Genomic DNA, 21,580 nt, shown 5'->3' with positions numbered 1-21,580 from the left:
GTCCGAGAAAGAAAGCAGACCACTGCAGGGCTGGAGTGGCTATTAGTGGGGGAGACAGAGGTGGAGTCCTGCTGTGCCAAGCCAGCCAGTGAGTCACTCTTTTACATACCAAAGCTAACAAAACAAATACAAAACAAGTACCTAGTGCTATCAGAGAGAAGTTTTTACTGTCTGTTAAGTGGGATAACAGATTTTATACTCAATTTCATCCTACAAACTTAAGCCACTGAGGCCAAATTCATGTCTAGTGTAACTCCATTAAGTTTAATGGTGTTCCAGGTATGAATTTGGGGGAGGGTGTTTTTGTTTTTCAATTCATTGTGATGTGTTTTGGCGATTACTGCTACTATATTATAGCTATCGTATTAGTCTGTATCCACAAAAACAACAAGGAATCCGGTGGCACCTTAAAGACTAAACAGATTTATTTGGGCATAAGCTTTCATGGGTAAAATACCCACTTCTTCAGAAAGCTTATGCCCAAATAAATCTATTTAGTCTTTAAGGTGCCACCGGATTCCTTGTTGGTTTTTGTGTATTATAGCTAACTCAAATTAACCTAGTATCAATGCAGCAGTCATGCATTGAAAATTAAACTACAAGCAAAGTAAATTAAAAAAGGTCAGATTGGACTGTGAATGATTGGTTTTTCTTACTTTAATCAAAGGCATTCTGCTGACACCCAGAACTAAACTACTGCAGCCATTTGCTCTCAGAAGGCTCCAGTTAGATACCTCTTGTTATTTCTGGAAATAACTGGTGGTGCTCCATCAGAGTTCTGCACTGTTAGTCCACATGGCCCTTTCGTCTGTGTGTGTGAGAGTGGAGTAGGAGGAGAGAGACACTCAGACACCTGCCTCTGGTTTTCAAACTGGGCCTGAGCCAAAAAAAGTTTGGATCAGGATCTGAATTTCCCACAATTTGGGGTTTTGGTTCAGCAGAGAAGATGAAATGCAAGAGCTGAAATTCATCACTGTTTTTGGGATTCAGAACTTTGGCTTGGATCCATATCTACTTAGATTTACTCTCCATGGCCCTGATCCAGCCAAAGCCTTGAAGCATGTGAGTAGTTCCACTGACACACAATTCAGAATTGACATTATTGGGACTTTAGTCTTGTGATGAAAATTAAGTATGGGCTTAGGTGCATTGCTGGGTTAGTTCCCATGTGTGGTGATGGATGAATCTCAGAATGTACTGAAGATCATTTCAGAGAAGCAATCCAAAATTCATTATTTTTCCTTTAGAAAGTTTCTGAAGACACTACTGTGAATCCTACAACTAACAAAGGATTACAGATCCTGGGGAAAAGAGATGACTAAAAATTAAACAAGAAATGCTGCTTGCTTTTGCTTTTATTTCTTTACTAAAACAACACATAATTTTCCAGTATATCTCCTAGCTTTGCATATCTTTTTGTGCATATGCTATTCCATACTCAAACAGGTATTAGCTAAAAGGGATCAAGATCACTAGTTGATAAGAAAACTGCTCCTTGCTTATAGTGACTCATGTTGTGGAGATGTTCCTAACTTAGCATAATGTTGCAAAAAGAAAAGGAGTACTTGTGGCACCTTAGAGACTAACCAATTTATTTGAGCATGAGCTTTCATGAGCCACAGCTCACTTCATCGGATGCATACTGTGGAAACTGCAGAAGACGTTAGATATACACAGAGACCATGAAACAATACCTCCTCCCACCCCACTCTCCTTCTGGTAATAGCTTATCTAAAGTGATCATCAAGTTGGGCCATTTCCAGCACAAATCCAGGTTTTCTCACCCTCCCCCCCCCCACAAACTCACTCTCCTGCTGGTAATAGCTCATCCAAAGCGACCACTCTCCCTACAATGTGCATGATAATCAAGGTGGGCCATTTCCAGCACAAATATGTTGCAAACGTATCAATAAATAAGGGGTTGAGAAAAAGTCTATTAATTTCTAAGGGATGGTATAGTATAATTAATACAAATAGTTATTTTGGTAACTTCCACTGAACAGTAGTGATCCATTATCAATCACACTCCTGCTGTGCGATTACAATCAAGAACTAAGCAGCCATCTATCTTTCTGATGGCATTTCCAATGCCGCGAACATTGACAGAACAATAGTTCCTTCTGTCAACAAAATCACTCAAAGCACACAACATCAGTGTTAAATTAGCTTGTAATTGGCGTTCATAAGGAAATGCATGGAATTTAATTCTGACAGTCTACGCCAGTGACCTAATCCTTTCCCAGCAATAGTCATCCTATGTTACAAACATCTCTATTTAGCCTACTGTTTAGATGCCTTGGAAATAACTGTGATTAGAGGCCAATCCTCCCATTCGGGCAGAAAGGGGCTCCTGATTTGATGCACTTTCATTGCATTGTCTTCTCCCAAATGTAGAGCAGATCTGGGAGGGGAAGTAGCCAAAACAATGGTGCAGAGGCCAGCACCTCCAATCCCTGCCTTCATAGGGCTCCGGGCTATGTGACACTGTGAGAAGTCTGCAATATCAAGTCTTCTCTTCCCTGTTGTGGCTGGAGGATTTCTTAAGTGCAGTGAGCTTTTGCTGCCCTCAAAGGAAGGGGCAGAGGCAACAAGGGGGGGTGAGGGGGGAGCATGCAGGGTCATGTCCCCCCTGCCGATTTGCTACTTGTCTTGTACTGAGGATGATCACACAGACTGAGCATGCTCAGTAACACTGCTAAAGCTAGCTGCCCTCACTCTGCTCATCCACTATCGGCAGATATGGGCTGTCTCCGTAGGGGAGAGGGATGTAGGAATGCATATGAGGTTTAAAATTTGTTGTTAAACCCAAACCAAAGCTCTTCTGCTCTCAGTTGCTCAGATTTCACCCATTTTTTCTTTTGTAGCTCTGTAGTCCGCCATACAGAGACAAGAGCTTATAAAGAGATGGGTTTTTTTAACGTTTTATTGTAATTGTTTTTGGTGGAGGAAGGAGATGGCAGAAGATGGAACATTCATGTCGTCTTTAGTCATTCTAAAATATCAAAAATGTCACCTTTTCCCCTTGGTAGGTCACCTTTGAAACAGCATCATCCTATATTTTATCTTAATCCTATTGTATATTATCTGTCCATCCAGCTGTCAGTCTGTCTTAGCTGTCTTTCTGCTATCCAAGATCTTAGTGGATGAGAATTCACTGATTTAATCTTCAATCCCAAGCAGCAATGGTATGCACATGATTGCGAAAGTTTGGATTTTAGACCCAACTGTTAATTTGGAAGCTATAGAGTTGGAGAAGAAATGACTCATCATTAGATGAAACTGACCCTAATTAGATCTAAATCAACTGTCACTTGACACAGAGAAAGAAAATTAATTTTCTCCAAAATGTGGCAATGCCTAGGAAATTAGCCCCAGAACCCTAAATTAAAAGCAGGTTTCAACGTGCTGGCTCTTTGCCTGCTTTCAGTACTGGGCTTTGTCTGGTTTTGTTAACTAAATGGTAACAAAAGAAGACAGGCTGAATGATGTTAAATAAAGAGAAATTTAAGAGTAATTATGGCATTACACAGGGCCAGAAGGTGAGGGGTTACAAGTAACAAGACACTTCTTTCTGAAAGAAAATGCAGCATCACAGTTTAATGTAACCTTTGCTCAATATACTGTACACTTTACTCTAGCCACATAGCGCTACATGTTGCTTATCCTGCCCCTCACCCCAAGGCATGGATGGCCTAAATACTATGCTACAACTCTGGTAACATTGTGCAGCAGCTGGAGCTCAGGCCATGGGGAGCCTGTACAACAGGGGGACTCTATGGTGTCTCTTCTGGTGGTGGCATGGCAGGAGAAGGGGACTTGGCAGAGGTAGCCCAAAGAATGGGATGGGGGAATGGCTGGTATCCTGGAGCTCTACAGGGCTAACATGCGCGTCCAACAAGACGTGCAGCTACATTGCACCATGGATTGTAGCTGTAGTGGCAGCAGAATAGCTTGGCAGCTTTTCTGCTCCAAGCTACTGTGCGGCTGTAGGGGAGAGGATTACTCCTCCCAAATCCAAAGTACAAAGCCTGTTTGTTCAGGCTGTGCATGAAGGGGCTAGAGGCAGCCGGGCAGCATTTGAGTCCCTGAGAAGTTGTGCAAATGCTAGTTATTATAATGAAGGAAAAATCCCAGTAATGTCAAATGCTGTAATAACTTGTAGCTGGCAAAGCTCGGAAGATTAGGTGGCTCATTCCATGTAAGTACCCAAAAGGGGCCCACAGAGGGGAGGCAGATCAAAAGTTTCAGTTTGGGCTCCTGTCGTCTTTGAAGTATGACACTTCTTGGATAAAAGAGGCTCTTTGACAAGCAACAGTGCTTGTACGTTTGGTTTTTCTTTTCTCCTGAGTGGGATAAAATGATCTGTGTGTTATCCTGGCGATCTTGTGTAATGGAGAGGATCGAAAGTCAGGCTTAACGCTGCCTGTATGTCTAGTTAATTGTATGTGGGCTGTAGATGCCAATCAAAGCAAAATGAGAGGCCCTGCGGCAGTGTAGTCCCACTGAGCATGCGGGTTGCATGACACTAACTCAGAGCTGCCCCAACCTTTGTCTGTCTTTTGAAAACTGACCTTTCGATTTAAAGGCATGCTGCTAGAATGGACGCCAGGACTGGTTTTGGGGACCCCTATAAGGATGGACTGTGCCCTCAAGGCCTGGGTCACTGGCTGCATGGGGGTCTCTATGAGCTACCATGGTTGATGCCTATCTATGTTGTTCCAGCCTATCTACTGAAGTTACTTATGATCCCCACCATCACTGTCACATCTGTGCACCTCACAATCTATATTTGTCCTCCCAGTACCCTTGTGAGGTAGACAAGTGCAATTATCCCCATTTTACAGATGAGATGAAGAGACTTGTCCAAGGTCACACACAGTCTGTGGCACAGCAAAGAATTGAATGTGGGTCTCCTGAGTCCCACACTAGTGCCCTAATCATTGGGCTGTCCTTTCTTTCCTGACTGAGGCATTCAGACTGCACAGAAGGCAACTGTGGATTGACCATGTTCCTTAAAGCACAAATCTGGAATGGTTGTGAATTATTGCCAAGGGGGTTGTGCATCAAGGCTGAGAACTCACAGCTATGTAATGGTGCAGCGGCATGCCTCAATTTAGGAACTTTGATGGCACTGACAAAGATAGGTGGTATTGCATTCAGAAATCATGAGGTCCCCAAAATTATGAGATTTTAAAAATTAATAGCTTTGGGGTGGTTTTTTTTTGTTTGGGGGGAGGGGGGGTTGGTCGTCTTAGTCTGTAGAGTTCATGTGTTCAGGGCTTTTTTTCTCCAAAACCATGAAGGCTAAACTTTTTTTTTAATGAAAGATGAGATTCTTACCTAATCACATAAATCTAGGATCTAAGGCTTTAAGAAGAGTACCGAATATCAAGAATTGGCAACACTGCACAAAGCTAATGACAGGTTTCAGAGTAACAGCCGTGTTAGTCTGTATTCGCAAAAAGAAAAGGCGTACTTGTGGCACCTTAGAGACTAACCAATTTATTTGAGCATAAGCTTTCGTGAGCTACAGCTCACTTCATCAGATGCATATCGTGGAAACTGCAGCAGACTTTATATATACACAGAGAATATGAAACAATACCTCCTCCCACCCCACTGTCCTGCTGGTAATAGCTTATCTAAAGTGATTATCAGGTGGGCCATTTCCAGCACAAATCCAGGTTTTCTCACCCTCCACCCCCCCACACAAATTCACTCTCCTGCTGGTGATAGCCCATCCAAAGTGACAACTCTTTACACAATGTGCATGACAATCAAGTTGGGCTATTTCCTGCACAAATCCAGGTTTTCTCACATCCCCCCCACCCCCATACACACACAAACTCACTCTCCTGCTGGTAATAGCTCATCCAAACTGACCACTCTTCAAGTTTAAATCCAAATTAAACCAGAACATCTGGGCGGGGGGGGGGGGGTAGGAAAAAACAAGAGGAAACAGGCTACCTTGCATAATGACTTAGCCACTCCCAGTCTCTATTTAAGCCTAAATTAATAGTATCCAATTTGCAAATGAATTCCAATTCAGCAGTTTCTCGCTGGAGTCTGGATTTGAAATTTTTTTGTTTTAAGATAGCGACCTTCATGTCTGTGATTGCGTGACCAGAGAGATTGAAGTGTTCTCCGACTGGTTTATGAATGTTATAATTCTTGACATCTGATTTGTGTCCATTTATTCTTTTACGTAGAGACTGTCCAGTTTGACCAATGTACATGGCAGAGGGGCATTGCTGGCACATGATGGCATATATCACATTGGTGGATGTGCAGGTGAACGAGCCTCTGATAGTGTGGCTGATGTTATTAGGCCCTGTGATGGTGTCCCCTGAATAGATATGTGGGCACAATTGGCAACGGGCTTTTTTGCAAGGATAAGTTCCTGGGTTAGTGGTTCTGTTGTGTGGTATGTGGTTGTTGGTGAGTATTTGCTTCAGGTTGCGGGGCTGTCTGTAGGCAAGGACTGGCCTGTCTCCCAAGATTTGTGAGAGTGTTGGGTCATCCTTTAGGATAGGTTGTAGATCCTTAATAATGCGTTGGAGGGGTTTTAGTTGGGGGCTGAAGGTGACAGCTAGTGGCGTTCTGTTATTTTCTTTGTTAGGCCTGTCCTGTAGTAGGTAACTTCTGGGAACTCTTCTGGCTCTATCAATCTGTTTCTTTACTTCTGCAGGTGGGTATTGTAGTTGTAAGAAAGCTTGACAGAGATCTTGTAGGTGTTTGTCTCTGTCTGAGGGGTTGGAGCAAATGCGGTTGTATCGCAGAGCTTGGCTGTAGACGATGGATCGTGTGGTATGGTCAGGGTGAAAGCTGGAGGCATGCAGGTAGGAATAGCGGTCAGTAGGTTTCCGGTATAGGGTGGTGTTTATGTGACCATTGTTTATTAGCACTGTAGTGTCCAGGAAGTGGATCTCTTGTGTGGACTGGACCAGGCTGAGGTTGGTGGTGGGATGGAAATTGTTGAAATCATGGTGGAATTCCTCAAGGGCTGCTTTTCCATGGGTCCAGATGATGAAGATGTCATCAATATAGCGCAAGTAGAGTAGGGGCTTTAGGGGACGAGAGCTGAGGAAGCATTGTTCTAAATCAGCCATAAAAATGTTGGCATACTGTGGGGCCATGCGGGTACCCATAGCAGTGCCGCTGATCTGAAGGTATACATTGTCCCCAAATGTGAAGTAGTTATGAACCGCTCTCCTCTGGTGTACTAAGTTGGGATTCAGGCTCCGGCTGAGCCTCTTGTGTAGGGTTATCGGCTGCTGCCAGTTCAGGTTCGGTGGGGCCCTCTGGTGTTGAGGTTGCAAGTACTGGATTCAGTGCTGGCACGGGGTCTGGTGTTGGTTGTTTGGCTGGTTCCAGTTCTGGGACTGGTTCCGTCTGGGTCTCTGGGACTGGATCCACTACTGCTGTTGTAGACATTGGCCTGGGGTCCGGGTCCATCACCTCTGACTGGGTCCTGATAGAAGTTTCCGGAACAGAGCTAGGCCTCACGGCTTGTTTAGCCTGGCTGCGGGTGACCATTCCCACCCTCTTGGCCTGCTTCACATGATTGGCCAAGTCTTCCCCCAACAGCATGGGGATGGGATAATCATCATAGGCTGCAAAAGTCCACATTCCTGACCAGCCCTTGTACTGGACAGGCAACTTGGCTGTAGGCAAATTGAAAGAGTTGGACTTGAAGGGTTGAATCGTCACTTGGATCTCTGGGTTGATTAAATTGGGGTCCACTAAGGAAGCATGGATAGCTGACACTTGTGCTCCGGTGTCCCTCCACGCGGTGACCTTCTTTCCGCCCACACTCACAGTTTCCCTCCGCTCCAAGGGTATCTGGGAGGTATCTAGGCCTGTGGACCTCTGGTGTGATTCCGGTGCAATGAACTGTAATCTGTTGGGGTTCTTGGGGCAGTTGGCCTTTACATGCCCCAGCTTGTTACACTTAAAACATCGTCCAGCTGACGGGTCACTGGGGCGAGGAGGGTTGCTGGAGAATGGGGTGGTGGGACGATAAGGGGTCTGGAGGGTTCTTTGGGAGGTAGGTGGGGCTTTGGGCGGCCCCCGGTAATAGGGTGTGGTCTGGGGTGGTCCCTTCTGGTCTCCGCTCCAACTGCGACCAGTTTTCTTCTTCTCTGCCACCTCCACCCATCTGGCTCCAATCTCTCCTGCCTCAATTACAGTTTTGGGTTTCCCATCTAGGATGTATCTTTCTATTTCCTCAGGAACACCCTCTAAGAATTGTTCCATTTGCATTAGGAAGGGCAAATTTACTGGAGATTCAACACTTGCTCCTGATATCCAGGCATCCCAATGTTTCACAATGTGGTAGGCATGTCGGGTAAATGACATGTCTGGTTTCCACCTTAGGGCTGTGAACCTCCGACGAGACTGCTCGGGTGTTATCCCCATTCTGACTCTCGCCTTGGATTTAAACAGTTCATACTTGTTCATGTGTTCTTTAGGCATTTCAGCTGCCACCTCAGCTAAGGGTCCACTGAGCTGCGGCCTCAGCTCTACCATGTATTGGTCAGTAGAGATGTTGTACCCAAGGCAGGCCCTTTCAAAGTTTTCTAAGAAGGCCTCAGTATCATCACCTGCCTTGTAGGTGGGGAACTTTCTGGGATGGGAAGTGGTACCTGGAGAAGGATTGCTAGGGTTTGTTGGTATATTCTGCAGGGCCTTTATCCTCTCCACCTCCTCCACATGCTTCCTCTCTTTTTCCTTCTCCTCCTCCACATGCTTCCTTGCCTCCATTTCCCTCTTTCTACAACAAACCTGGATCGATTAGAAGAGCTGAGAGGCGGTGGGTTGCTCCGTGCCGCCGTCCAAGCTCTCTGGAGGCTTTCATCTGCTTCCTGTTCGGTCTGGAACTGTTCCCTTGATGCTGGGGACATCAGTTCCTCATTGGATTGTGGACCTAGGCTTGGTCCCTCTGGAAGCGATATAGGGGATGGAGCTGTTTCTGTCCATCTTTGTGTGGAATGTTGGTGTAGAGGGCTTCTACATCCATAGTGGCCAGGATGGTGTTATCAGGAAGATCACCGATGGATTGAAGTTTCCTCAGGAAGTCAGTGGTGTCTCGAAGGTAGCTGGGAGTGCTGGTAGTGTAGGGCCTGAGGAGGGAGTCTACATAGCCAGACAATCCTGCTGTCAGGGTGCCAATGCCTGAGATGATGGGGCGCCCAGGATTTCCAGGTTTATGGATCTTGGGTAGTAGATAGAATATCCCAGGTCGGGGTTCCAGGGGTGTGTCTGTGCGGATTTGATCTTGTGCTTTTTCAGGAAGTTTCTTGAGCAAATGCTGTAGTTGCTTTTGGTAACTCTCAGTGGGATCAGAGGGTAATGGCTTGTAGAAACTCGTGTTGGAGAGCTGCCGAGCAGCCTCTTGTTCATATTCCAACCTATTCATGATGACAACAGCACCTCCTTTGTCAGCCTTTTTGATTATGATGTCAGAGTTGTTTCTGAGGCTGTGGATGGCATTGCGTTCCGCATGGCTGAGGTTATGGGGCAAGTGATGCTGCTTTTCCACAATTTCAGCCCGTGCACGTCGGCGGAAGCACTCTATGTAGAAGTCCAGTCTGCTGTTTCGACCTTCAGGAGGAGTCCACCATCACAGGGCCTAATAACATCAGCCACACTATCAGAGGCTCGTTCACCTGCACATCCACCAATGTGATATATGCCATCATGTGCCAGCAATGCCCCTCTGCCATGTACATTGGTCAAACTGGACAGTCTCTACGTAAAAGAATAAATGGACACAAATCAGATGTCAAGAATTATAACATTCATAAACCAGTCGGAGAACACTTCAATCTCTCTGGTCACGCAATCACAGACATGAAGGTCGCTATCTTAAAACAAAAAAATTTCAAATCCAGACTCCAGCGAGAAACTGCTGAATTGGAATTCATTTGCAAATTGGATACTATTAATTTAGGCTTAAATAGAGACTGGGAGTGGCTAAGTCATTATGCAAGGTAGCCTGTTTCCTCTTGTTTTTTCCTACCCCCCCCCCCCCGCCCAGATGTTCTGGTTTAACTTGGATTTAAACTTGAAGAGTGGTCAGTTTGGATGAGCTATTACCAGCAGGAGAGTGAGTTTGTGTGTGTATGGGGGTGGGGGGGATGTGAGAACCTGGATTTGTGCAGGAAATAGCCCAACTTGATTGTCATGCACATTGTGTAAAGAGTTGTCACTTTGGATGGGCTATCACCAGCAGGAGAGTGAATTTGTGTGGGGGGGTGGAGGGTGAGAAAACCTGGATTTGTGCTGGAAATGGCCCACCTGATAATCACTTTAGATAAGCTATTACCAGCAGGACAGTGGGGTGGGAGGAGGTATTGTTTCATATTCTCTGTGTATATATAAAGTCTGCTGCAGTTTCCACGATATGCATCTGATGAAGTGAGCTGTAGCTCACGAAAGCTCATGCTCTAATAAATTGATTAGTCTCTAAGGTGCCACAAGTACTCCTTTTCTTTTCACAAAGCTAATGAGACCTTTGAGGCTCTAATGCCAGGGTTCCTCCCTGGCTTAGAAATGTCCTGTATAACTAAATGTTAAATAAAATTATTGCTAAATATTAGAGCTTGTCAAAAAATGGGAAATTTGTTTCGCAAAAATTATCTTGAACAATTCATCCTGTTCTTTTTTATTATTATTTTTGGTGTAGAAGTGAGTCAAAATTTCTCTGAAATGTTTCAACTAGCTATACAGTTGGTCAAAAAACCAAGATTTTTTTCATGAAAACATTAGCAAAAACATCATTTCTGTTTTAAACTTGACATTTCAAAGAGAACTCAAAAAATCAAAATGCAGACACTTTTTTAACTAGCTTTACTGAATATAAATAAAGGTTTTCTTCATATCTGGGAATCTGCAGCCAAGGATATACTGGGCAGTGTATGACCAGTTCCACTTTCATGAACATCATGGTAAGTGGAGTAATTACACAGAAGTCCCTGAGTGAATTTCCCCCTGATGCTTTAAGGTAACATTCACAGATGCACAACATTCTGAATGCCATAGAAAAGTGTCTCTCAACCTTTCCAGACTACTGTACCCCTTTCAGGAGTCTGATATGTCTTGCGTATCCCAAGTTTCATATCACTTAAACTACTTGCTTACAAAATCAGACATAAACATACGAAAAAAGAAAAGGAGTACTTGTGGCACCTTAGAGACTAACCAATTTATTAGAGCATAAGCTTTCGTGAGCTACAGCTCACTTCATCAGATGCATATCATGGAAACTGCAGCAGACTTTATATATACACAGAGAATATGAACCAATACCTCCTCCCACCCCACTGTCCTGCTGGTAATAGCTTATCTAAAGTGATCATCAGGTGGGCCATTTGTGGCACATACGAAAGTGTCACAACATACTACTGCAAAATTGCTTGCTTCCTTATTTTTACCATATAATTATTGTACTTACATTTCAGTGTATAGTATATATTGTAGAAATTTTAGTTTGTACTGACTTTGCTAGTGCTTTTTATGTAGCCAAATATCTAGATGAGTTGATGTAGCCCCTGAAAGACCTCTATGTATCCCCAAGGGTATGCATACCCCTGGTTGAGAGCCACTGCCATAGAACTCAGCCTGGTTTCTAAGTAGTGAGACTGTAGAACACATCTTCTATGGACCTGAAGTGTGCTTGTTGGAGCCATTTGTTTGCCACCAGACTGGGGCGCATGATTTTGCGCACACATCCTTGTATACATGTATAGGATTGACATGTAGAACTGATGAAGCATTCCTCTTCACTCATACAGGGCAGAGTGAAGCAGGCATTTGCACATTTCAGAATAAAATGAAAATTAGTTGAACCATTTTGACAAAATTTATTGGGGGAGAAGGGGCAATGCCAGCCTCCCTTGCAATGCAGTTACTAACTGTGAGCACTTCCTCCCTGCCTCTCATATTTCTGTTGGAAAATTCCCCCTCTCCTGTCCCTGCACTCACTTTTACAATAAGCCCTGAGGGGAAGGGATATGCATCACCTTGTCTAAGGTCAGGACACCTACTCTCAGGCTAAGAAGATTTTTGTCAAATTGGTTTCATTACATATTCCCATATGTCCGTCATTCACTTAATCTTTACCTCACTCTCCCTGGAGTTGTTGCCTTGAACTCTTGAACCAGCCTTTCGCTGCATATCTAACCTTGCTCAGAGCACCTCCCATTATGCCCCAAGGCTAATGATCAGTGAAGAGAGGCCATTTTTGTGACATGGATAATGATATAGATATTAATGCATTTGCTTTTTGGATTTCACAACACAAATGGTATTTCTCTCATTGTTAATCTGCTCTCCATATCAAACATTTAATTGAGGCCAGATTTCAATGCCCTTACTCACACTGAGTAATGTCTTACTCCTTGAGCAGTCTCTGATTTCAGTGGGACTCAGAAATAAAGTCCTAGTAAAAATAAGTAAGGAGATCAGAATCTGGTCCTTAATGTTCATAAAATGCTTTGCTATCCTAGGTTGAAGGCACAGTATTATTACTGTTAGTGTTCATTATTATTTTGTAAGAAAATAAAGAAACCCAGTTTTTCAGAAATATGGGCAGTGCTTGATGGTTGGTCAGTTGAGAAGGCACCAATGCTCTGAATCTAATGTAATTCCACACATGTAACTGAGAGCAGAAGTTAGTCTCAGAATGTTATTACCTGAACTAGAGACAGTTGTTACATTTTGAGGAATCATTCAGATTTTTGGACTAGATGTGATTTTTAAATATGAAGCCTGTTGAGACTGTAGAAATGCAAAAAGTCGTCTTTTGTCTAAGGATCTCAAAGTGCTTTATAAACATCAGTACTAATTGAGCCTCTTAACAACCCTATGAGGTAGAAAGGTTATTGTCCCCATTCTACAGGTGGAGAAACTGAGGCAGAGAGCTCCAGTCTTTAAGGTGCTGAGTACCCTCAACTTTCACTGAAGTCAGTGGGACTTGAGGATGCTCAACACCTCACAGAAGTGTTCAGGACTTCGCATATGTTTATACTGCAGCCGGGAGCCAGCCTTCCAGCCCAAGTAGACAGACTTGTTAGCTTGCTAGTCCGAGCCCTGCTAGCACAATAGAAGTATGGATGTGAGGCTTGGGCTACAGCTCAGATCTCTCAAGCCCACTCAACCCCTAGGCTTGAGAGCCCAACTACAGCCCAAGCCATGATGTCCACACTGCTATTTTTAGTGTGCTGGCTCAAGCTCTACTATTGCACATGTCTTTCTGAGCTGGGAGCTTCCACCACTGGACCCTTTCAGTAGCACAACTGCATTTGTGACATCGTGTTACAACATCATGCTAATATTTTGAACTTTAAACTTGGTAAGGCCCTTCTGTGATTTGCATTGGCATTTGACTACAGGCAAGCACAGATAAAGATCCAAGGAAGAGGAAGTATGTGATATACAATATAAAGTAAGCTAACAAGTAAACAGAATTGTATTTCCAAAAACCACCATGCTGGTTTTTATTTTTCCCATTCCAGACTGGGGAGAGATGGGAAATCCAAGCTAGATCTCCTGCCCTGAAGGGGGCAGCTGCACGCTAACCAACCAGCCACCAGACCTCCCAAATACTGATTTTTTTTTTTTTTTTTTGCTCCAGTTCAGTAACATTCTTAAACATGTGCTTAACTTTAAGCATGTGAGTAATCCCAACTACTTAAGTGGGCTATTCAAATATTTAAATTTAGGCATGCTTCTCAGTACCTTGTTTGCATTGTTAGCAATTGATTTGATTTTGTAAATTAAAAGATAGCACAACTCATATGCCTTGTGATGTACATAACAAGTGGGGTTTTTAATATTAATTTTATAAGCAACAGCTATACAATTAACCTGAACACTGAAAGCAAAAATGTTAAGGCAGTGGTGACTTGCTAATTGGAGCAATGTTCTATATATTGTTTTACAACCGCTCTTATATCCTTTCATCTTACAAGGCTCCTGCAAAGCGCGGCATTCTCATATACCAAAGAACAGGACACATCGTATAGGAGCAAAAGGAATTAAGTCTCTTTGGTTTATGGGTATTAAGGGTTTTCCTTGTCTGTATAGTCTAAGAAGGATGGCCAAGTACCAAGGTAATCCACTTGTTGTTTCTTTCTGTATGTCAGCCCTTCCATGACTAATGTGTTCCATGTTCCTATGATCCAAATCTTGACGTCAGATGGCTCTTTTTAGAGGGCGGGCATGATTGTGCATCATGGGGCACCTGGAACTGAGAGATCAGTTTACCCTTCTGATTCTGAATAGCTCCTTAAGCAGCACACTGAGAATAAAGGCTTCCCAGGGGAGATCAGCTGTAACTATTGCTCATATGTAATGCAAAACACCAAAGACTAAAGCCTGAGGTCCTCGAGGGAGCCTGCATGCCAGCACAGCAGGTTCAGGATCCCCAGAGGGCCCAGGAAGGGGTGGGGAGTTCATTGCCTCTATGAATCCTGACATTCCTCCCTACTGTAGGAACTACTGCTGCTTGGGGGCTGCAGTGGCCCCCCACAGAGTGGCCCCCAAGGAACAGAGAGGGGGCCAAGTGGTAGGGGGTGCACTTGGAGACACCAAAGTCTGAACTGATGAGAATTGGTGCTGGAAGCCCTTCACAGTTTCCCTGGCTGTCACTATCTCAGGGAGATCAAACAGGGATTGCAAAGGGACATAGACCCCTACTGATGTCACCCCACCACAGCAACTCTTCTGGGTGGGGCTGAGCCTGGCCCTGTAGGGGAAGGAGAGGAGCTGGGTAGCTGTGGTTTAGCTACATAGGATGGCTATTGCCCATGAGGCCTAGTGCTGTGTTGTTTGGAGCCCTGCTGAGCCCTTGGCAAGGTTTTGGCCCTTTGTTAAGACAGCATTAAGGTTGCACCGTTAAACATTCTAGTCTGAAAGTGCCAGTTAGGAAGAACACACAGCCTGACCTCTGCTCCTTGTATGCACAGACAGGGTCACATACATGACTTTCACATCTGAATTTTTACTTCAATCTTAGATCCACACATGCAGCTTCACCTACTATTTTAGTCATTCTTGTAAACTCACCTTAATTTAATGTTTTATTGACTTGGACTTTTAATATGATACATTCTCTTTTCTCTAATTGCCTGATAATTTGGGATGTAGAGCCAGACTAATTGCTACTATTCATGTGTCAGTGGTGTGTCCATTTCCCTATCCCCTGGTCAGGTATTTTCCTTGTGATTATTCCTCTGTTCCGTTAATCAACACTTCTACTTCAGTGACATGAGACCTTTTACACAGGTTGTGTTTACAAATAAAGCTTTAAATAAATCTTTCCACTACTTAGTTCCTTCTGTGGCAAAGTGTGTCAGCATCTTATAGGAATAGCCCCAAAAGGCAACGTTCTGGTGTCTCTTTTTAGTGGTGAGGGTGGCTAAAACTTTTCCCCTCAGATGATTATGTTCTTTATTAGTTTGTAAGGTTGGGCTATTTAACTGCTTGCTGGAAGCTTGGTACCCTCTTTTTGAAAGGAGAAATGGGTGGTGGGAAGATTATCTTGTTATGGTGAGTGTCTCCCACCAAACAAATTAATCTTGTTCCTATAATAGGACACTTGGAGAGATTTTAGAATTTTTTCCTCCTTGTGGGAATTTGAATTATTTCCTAATGGTAGGATCAGGGGATATACCTGCTCCAAACTGGGCAAGTAGTGCAAGGAGTTTCTGCCAGGTGTGCCTCACTCAGTGACAGCCACAATGCAGACATTTACACCTTCTTACCACACTCTGGTTTCAAAAAAACTCCCTGAGATCAGGGGAAGGAAGCAGGCAGGCTAATGGTGTGATCCTGGAGCACCAGCAGTCCTGGGCTGCACCCCTTGATTGGATGCAGTAATGGGGCATACAGTGGAAGTGCTCCAAGAGATCTGGGAGGGACTGTACTTTTCTGTAGTTGAAAGTCCCAGCTGAGCTATTTCTACTGGTTGCCCCAATCTTTTGCTTTTATTTAGACCACTCAATCATTATCTAGAAGCCTGGAGAAAGCTAAGCCACCGTTATCTCTGCATTGAACAAGCATGGTTTATAAATGCGATAAAAAATAAATCCTGGCTTGGCAGCTCCTCTGGATTTTTCTGCCTCCTTTGGTATTTATCTGTCTATCCCTATATCTGAGTAGCATATTCAGTCATTGAGATTTCCGTAGTAGCGTCTGTCATGGATTCTCCTCTATGCCTCAGTATTCCTGAGGGGTTTAAGGGTAACATCTGAGAAAGGTAACCGAGTCTTGGGCAATACTAATTTTTACAGATCATATTCACACAAACCATGGAATAGAAAAATTTATATATGAAATTCAATATTTTTGAAGTGATGGAATATTCTTCTCCTATAAGTCCTCTAAAGGTGAGGTTAGATATGCGATTATCTCTTTGGCTTGCTTATAGCTACAGCCTTTCTGGATCAGCTGTCTCCCCCTCTTTGAGACTGAATTGCTGACTTTGGCCCAAAATGTTGTTGTTCCATTTCATGGATCATTGTAGAGAGGGTTTTCGGGTGCTATGCAATCAAAATGTCATCTGCAAATCTCAAGCACTGTACCCCACTCCAATGTCCTCCTCCCTTCTGTGTGCTCCTCTTTGTCTGGGTGAGATATTGTGAACTTTTTCAAAAAGTCTACATCAGATCTTGTCATTCTTTCTCCCTCCTTCAGTACCTTCTTGTTCTCCTTTTACTGTTACAGGCACAGACGTGTTTTGCTTGCTCTCCACCTCTGATTCCTGTGATCTTGACCTTCTCCCTGACCGCCCAACCTTCCTTCATTCTTTCGCTCTTCTGGCTTATTCCTTTTATCCCTTAACATTACAAGCAAGCTCTGGTTTCCCCTCAGAAAAATGACTCTTTCCCTACCTTCCTCTCCAGTTACAGTAGAACCTCAGAGTTACGAACTGACCACTCAACCACACTCCTCATTTAGAACCAGAAGTATGCAATCAGGCAGCAGCAGAGACAAAAAAATAAGCCAATACAGTACTGTGTTAAACATAAACTACTAAAATAATAAAGGGAAAGATTAAAAAAAAAAGATTTGACAAGAAAACTGTTTCTGTGCTTGATTTAAATTAAGATGGTTAAAAGCGGCATTTTTCTTCTGCATAGTAAAGTTTCAAATCTGTATTAAGTCAATGTTCAGTTGTAAACTTTTGAAAGAACAACCATAACATTTTGTTCAGAGTTACAAACATTTCAGAATTATGAACAACCTCTGTTCCTGAGGTGTTTGTAACTCTGAAGTTCTACTGTGTAATCAAGATGGGAGATGTTTGACTGCCTGTCAATCTGACCATGTCCTTCCTTCCTCCCCCAACCCCAGACCTTTAATCCCTCCTCTGACTCCTTGTCTCTGCTACCGCAAGTTCAAACATCTTATCCTCACCCTCAAATTCCTGCATAACTCCATTCCTCTGTCTGGCCTCGTTTAATATTGCATCTCTGCCAAAGATGAGAGCCTGGACCCCTGTTATCGGTTCCTCCCATCACCATTTCTGTGCTTCCTTCCATGTGGGCCATTGGTATGGAACATCCTTCCGGAGCCGCACCACAGCCCTCCACCCTCTTTTCATTCACCTACTTCCTGAGTAACCACTGAAACCCACACAAATGAGCCAGTTAAGCTTCCTATGTGTGCTTATTTCAAACACAGAGACATGCACGCCCCCTCCATACTCCTCCATGCCCTCCCCTAGCCTTTACTGAATAACTACACAGTGCTAGTGATATTGGCTCACCCTCCTTCCCAATCTCTCCATTACTGTTTTTGTTATGCACCTCTTACCATCTTATGAAATAGTTTCTGTGCTCTTCATGGCACGGTTCACTACTTCTTACCTGTACTGAGTAGCAAACTCTTGAGTATTGTAAATTAGCAGCAGCCTTACTAGCTGATTTCAGCTTCTTGAGCTAATGGCTCTGTGAAAGTGGCATAGGAGATGTAGGCCAGAAGGCTAACCTGCTAACTTGCTATATTATAGATCCTGTTTTTCTTTCTTGGTTTGATTATATGATCTTGGCTTATATTTTTGTATTAAATTATTTCAATAGAAATTACTTCATTATGTCTGGCTGTAACACAAGGAACCTACAGGCCTGTGTCCTGTATGATTTAGCTAAAGCAAGTTTGCATGAGTGCTTGTAACTTCTGACAGATAAATGGCCTATAGGTTACCTTTTTAGACTTTGGGGAATTGAATGTGTTTTACCAAAGTTCTGGGACATCCCAGTAACCACAAGGCACATCACAAGAATGTGGAAGTAATGGTTCAGGCCAAAGGTAACTGGTTTCAAGCATGAGATAATTGGCATTAATATGTATGGATATGTTTTTAATATGTATGAATATGCTAGCCTATAGAGTAAGCATACCCTGAGATTTATATGGGTGAGGAAATGAGACTTGAGCATGGAAGGTTGGGCACTGACATGAATATTCAGGATAGTGCCAAGACCCTATAAGAGGGCAAACCACCATGTGGAGTTAGTTCTTTCAGCTTTGATTTCTTTTAGCTTTCAGTTCTTTCATTCCTTTTGCTGTTAGCTTAGCTTTTACGTATAACTTAGCCCTTATCTCCATCTTGGCATTGAGAAACCTGGACCATCAGACTCATTTGGCATGCTGGAGACAAGGCTGGTCCTTTGTCTTTTATCACCAGGTCCCCAAGGAAGGGTGTGTATAGGCTAATCTAAGTAGTTTTTGTAAGGAATGTTGCCATGGATACCCCTAGAACTGTATTATTTCTTCCAGATTCTGTGGTGTGGAGCTTTGATAGCTTTTCCTTTTATTTTGATAAAAACCTCTAAAGCCTGGCTCTGTCCTCAGCATGAGTGTCCTTGCCACACACCTGACAAGGTATTGAACTCTCTAGATTCTCTAATTCTGTAGCCTGCTTGTGGGACAAGATCCTGAGCATCTTCTGTTAGATCATTGGCGAGCCAATAATAAACCAGCCCTCTAAGAATCAGGTTAACAGAGGGGTAGTATATTTGTATTGCAGTGTCATCCAAAAGTGCCAGTCGTAAACCAAAGACTCCTTGTACAAAGTGCCATACAAACCCATAATGGAAACACATTTCCTGCCCCTAAGGAGCTTACAATCTGAGTGTAAGACAAGAGACAACTGGAGATAGGTAGGGGAAACACAAGGAAACAAGGAGACAGCAATAGGATAGTGAGTCCATATGATATAGAATAGGATAGTGAGCATTAGATGCCAGTTTTTAATAACTCTGGTACACATTCAAGATGTTCATGTCAGAGAGTCATCCTTGTACTGCCAAGACAGCACCTTTCCACCAGAGCCCTCACTGAAAGGTTTGCCTCTCACTAAGTGGATTTGAAAAGGGAAGGAAGAAATAAAAAAAGCTGAACTTTTGACTTCAGGCTGAATTCAGTGTTTGCAAAGAATGGTGAGAGCAACTGCAGGGGATGTTACTGACCATGAATCATTAAAACCTTCCTGGCTTGTGCAGGGGTGGTGTCATTCAGAATTTAATCTTTCAACATAACTCTTGTGTTTTTAGCCAACTGATAACCTGCCCCTTGAAAGGCAGCCATCTGGGTGACTCTGTGAACTGTATCCTTTTCAATCCTTTTACAGACACAGGCTCTACCCTGTGAGCTAAATACACCGAAGAAGGGTGAAAGTCCAGGGAATACACAAAGAGCAGCTCTGCTTGTGTATTTCATAGGGTGCAGCATTTTAACAGCATAGCCCAGTCTCCTGAGCTTGACCTTACTGATATGAAGGTCAGTCTACAAGTTTTCAGACCAAGTGACACAGTTTTATAGCCATTCAGACAAGCAATTCCTCCCTGTTTGCCAATAAACCCTGATTTCCCTAGAAATGTTGCATCAGGCAAGGTCTAGGCGAGAAAGGAAAAGCTTTAACATTTTCTAAAAAAATCCAGACCCTGTCATGAGTGACCTCTCCCTAAACTACAACCTCTTCCCTACAGTTTTACAGTCCCAGTAACTTCCCCAAGCTGGCATACTGTGTGTGAGCAAAGAGAAATAACACTGATTTTTTTGTGACTGATCACAGCTAACCAACACAGCTCCAGTTTTGAATAATGACTAAGACTTGGAGAGAACTGTGCATGGTTAATCCATAGAGTAAAAAGAAGTCATTGGTTAATTTTGTATTTTATAATATGTAATACAAAATCAGAAAAAAATTCAAAACAGCCCTTTCAGAAGGAAAAATCCATGTCATGCTGAACATGTCAAAATGGGATGTTTTGGTGTTGTCGGAACTCTTTTCTCCCTTTTTTGTCCAAAATGAAACTTCAGTAAAATCCAACAGAATTCAGCAAAGCATATTGATTTCAACAGAACTGCATTCTCTGATGGAAAATGGTTCCATCAAAGATTTTCTGAACATCTCTAACTTACTGTTTTTGTTGGGGTGGGACAAAACCCAGTCCTTATAAGGAAGAGCTGAGAAGAGAGTCTGCAGCCAGAATTTCACAGAATTCCAAGATCCTTAGAGAATGGTAGCAGCTAGACCATTATGTATGGTTCTAATTGCTAAGATCAGGGTAGCTTCAGGTTGCAAGGGTCAGGAAGGAAGTTTCCGAGTTAGGTAAGGCCTACCCTAGTTGATCAGCTACCTGGTGAGGGTAGGAAAGAAAATGCATCTTCTCATAAAGCCCTGGGCAAATGGCAATATGCTGGGTTTGGTGGCTTGATCCAATATGGCAAATCCAATGTTTCCCATAAAACAGTATAAAATATAGGAAAGTTCAAGAAATAAAAGCTTGTGTGAAAGCTTTCAGAATTCTTCAAACATAGAGCACATCTGGTGAAAGAAACTCTAAAGAGAAGAGAGAATGCATGGGGGATATTTCCCAAATTCAACAACTTTATTTAATTAACTATATGGAGGGTTCAAATGCCAAAGATTTATGGGTTTCAGATTATTCTGGCATCTTACTATTATCCCAACTATTAAGGTATTTAAAGTCTTGTGAAAAATGTGAACTATGTTAGCACAACACAGAATGTGCAATCAGCTAATCCCAAGGCTTCTAGAGGAATCCCATGCTTACTCTGGTGTTCAGACATCTGACATTAGCATTCTCTTAGCCCAGGCCCCATGTCCTGTGCTGCATATTAGACTTAAATTGTTATAGCTTCTGTTTTGATTACAGTAACTCCCTCCTCTTCAGGTTCCTGCACATACACATCTCCCCCTCTCTGGTCCACAGAAAACGCTGCTGCCAAGATCATCCTCCAGGCCGGGTAGGGAAGGCTGTGCCCCCCCCCCCCCACAACAGCCTGGCCACTGCCCCCCTCCGAATCCCCGACTCATCCAACCCCCCCTGCTCCTTGTCCCCTGACCGCTCCCTCCCAGGACCCCACCCCCTATCCACCCCCCCCCGCCCTCCGACAAGCCCCCCAGGACTTCCATGCCCTAGCCAACCCCCGCCCCCTGTTCCCTGACTGCCCCACCCCAGAACCTCCACCCCATCCAACCGCTCCCTGTCCTCTGACTGCCCCTGGGACCCCCTACCCAACCGCCACGTGTGCTGCCACCACC

The 21,580-nt window shown here is 43.6% G+C and overlaps 1 protein-coding gene across 1 annotated transcript in view; it reads right to left on the bottom strand.

Moving 5' to 3' along the window:
• The window catches only part of LOC311515344 (sperm acrosome membrane-associated protein 3-like), a 78,267-nt gene extending 57,784 nt beyond the window's left edge, over window positions 1-20,483 (bottom strand). The window contains exon 1 of the mRNA XM_084618333.1: window positions 20,434-20,483. The gene's annotated coding sequence lies outside the window, so the exon portion shown is untranslated. The remainder of the gene's footprint in view (window positions 1-20,433) is intronic.
• Window positions 20,484-21,580: the final 1,097 nt, after the last annotated feature.

The sequence above is a fragment of the Lepidochelys olivacea genome, assembly GCF_965140295.1.
Source record: "Lepidochelys olivacea isolate rLepOli2 genome assembly, chromosome: 2".
NCBI lineage: Eukaryota > Metazoa > Chordata > Testudines > Cheloniidae > Lepidochelys > Lepidochelys olivacea.
The sequence above is the reverse complement of the archived record's forward strand: the minus strand, read 5'-3'. Positions and strand labels throughout refer to the sequence as shown.